The sequence below is a fragment of the Eimeria maxima genome, genomic scaffold (genome assembly GCF_000499605.1).
Source record: "Eimeria maxima Weybridge genomic scaffold, Emw_scaff234, whole genome shotgun sequence".
In the NCBI taxonomy this organism is placed as follows: Eukaryota; Apicomplexa; class Conoidasida; order Eucoccidiorida; family Eimeriidae; genus Eimeria; species Eimeria maxima.
Window position 1 is genome coordinate 15,001 of NW_013563708.1, and position 2,500 is coordinate 17,500.

Below are 2,500 nucleotides of genomic sequence, written 5' to 3' on the forward strand. Positions count from 1 at the left end.
CCCTAAAAAAGGGTTTCTTCTTCTTTGTACAAGAAATTAACAAAAGGAGACAAAAATAGCAACAAAAGGAGACATTTTTTATTTAATTATTTTTTTATTCCTTTTATTGTTATTATTTTATTATTTATTTAATAAAATAAATAAAATATTATCCTCCTCGTAAACCCTAAATGCATGCACTATTATAATCTACGAACCCTCAAAAAGGAGCAGCAGCAGCAGCAGCAGCAAAAGAATAAAATGCATGCAGCAACACTGCGCATGCAAATAAATCAGTAGAAAAAGAAAATACAGACAAACAATGAATATATATTTCTTTGTACAAACAACATATATATATAAATACGTATATATATACGAACATATATACATATATAAGTGTGGGGTGTATATGCAGCTATATGTATAAAAATAAATAAAATACCTATTACGTTAATAGTACAAGCAAGTAAATACGAGAAAATATACAAATAAATGTATACTTACAAATATACATATATACATATATACATATATTTCCGTATACATTTACGAAAATCGTACGTACGTACGTACGTACGTACGACCGTACAGACTACGCCAGAGGCCTGTGGGTGGGCTCTGCTGGGGCTAAGGGGGCGGGGGGGGCACAGGAGGAGAGAGGGACACACACACACAGAGGGGATAAATTGTTGGCGCCGAGACGCCTTCCAAAAATATATATAAGATGCATTGGAATGCGGCAAAGACACGGCAATCTTTAGTAAAAGGCGAAAGATTGGTGCGTGCTGTCTTTGCCGCTGCATCGTGAATATATATACTGTAGTTACATACCTACCCTTAAATAAATTGAACGGCGAATAGGAATATTTTTTTTTTTTTTTTTGTTATTTTTTTTTAATTTTTCTTATTTATTTTATTTTCTTTTTATTTATTTATTCATTTTTATTTATTTATTTATTTATTTATACTTTTTTTATCCTATATATTTATTGCATATATTAGTAATTTATGCACGATGTATAAGGACACCAGCAGCAGTAAGAGCAGCAGCTAATACAGCAGCAACAACAGCAACTACAGCAGCAGCAACAGTCGTCTGTCTGTATGTTTGTTTGTTTGCATATATACAACATATATAAATACTTTTTTCTTTTATTTATATTTACATTTTATACTTTTTTCTTATTTTTATACCCTTTTTGCTGCATTTGCTGCTTCTGTTCCATCCTCTGCTGCAGCAGCAACAGCAGCAGCAACGAGCAGTCTTGTTGCCACAGAGAGCAGCAGCAGCAGACAGCTGCTGCTGCTGCTGCTGCTGCTGCTGCTGATTCTTTCTCCTTTTTCCTCTTCCTCTCTCTTGATTAACGCAAAACAAACAAATAAATTGATTTAATTTAATTAATTTAATTAATATAATTTAATTAATTAATTAATTAATTAATTATAAATAAATAAATAAATAAATAGATAAATAAATAAATAAATGTCTTATAAAAGACACCATCGACAGCCACAGCAGCCCCGTCTTCTTTTTCTTTTTTTCTTCCTTTTTCCTTCTCTTTATTTAATTTAATTTATTTAATTTATTTTTTATTTAATTATATTTATTTATTTTTATTTATTTTTATTTAATTTATAATTTTTTATAACAGCAGCAGCAGCAGCAATATATAAATGACCGCAGCAGCAAATCTAGCTGATTACACAGCAGCAGCAGCAGCAGCAGCAGCGGCGGCAGCAGCAGCAACTGCAGCAGACGCACTGCACCAACAGCAGCAACAAAAGTAACAACAGCAGCAAGAGCGACAACAACAACAGAGACACCACCTCCAACAGCAGCAGCAACAGCAGCAGCAGCAGCAGGGAAACTGCAGCAGCAGCAGCAGCAGGATCCTCGATGGTGGATATGTGTGTATCCTCTGCTGTTGTCATTTGTCTTTAACAATTCTTTATTTATATAAGGCAGCAGCAGCAGCAGCAGCAGCAGCAACAGCAGCAGCAGCAACAGCAGCTGCTGCAGGGAATTAGTATAAATGTTATCTGCAGCTGCAGTATCTAAGAGTGTGGGGTCTTGCTGCAGACACCTGGCAGCAATATTACCTGCAGCACGAGTAAGCAGCAGCAGCAGCAGCAGCAGCAGCAGCGTTCCTTATCCACCTGCTGCTGCTGCTGCTTCTTCTATTCCTATTGGTATTTACGGTGTACATACACCCCAATTATATATAAATAAAGATTTTCTGCTTAATAAAGAAATTGCTGCTGCTCTTCTTCTATTAGATAATACTAATAATACACCATTTGCTGCTGCACACCTGCTACGTGCTGCTGCTGCAGCACAAGCTGCAGCAGCAGCAGCAAATGCTGCAGCAGCAGCACGAGCAACAAAAGCAGCAGAAGTAACAGATGCTGCAGCAACAGCAGCAGCAACAGCAGGAACAGCAACAACAGCAGCAGCACGTACACCAGAACCATCAGCACCCTCACCACCACCAACAGCAGCAGCAGCAGCTACAGCAGC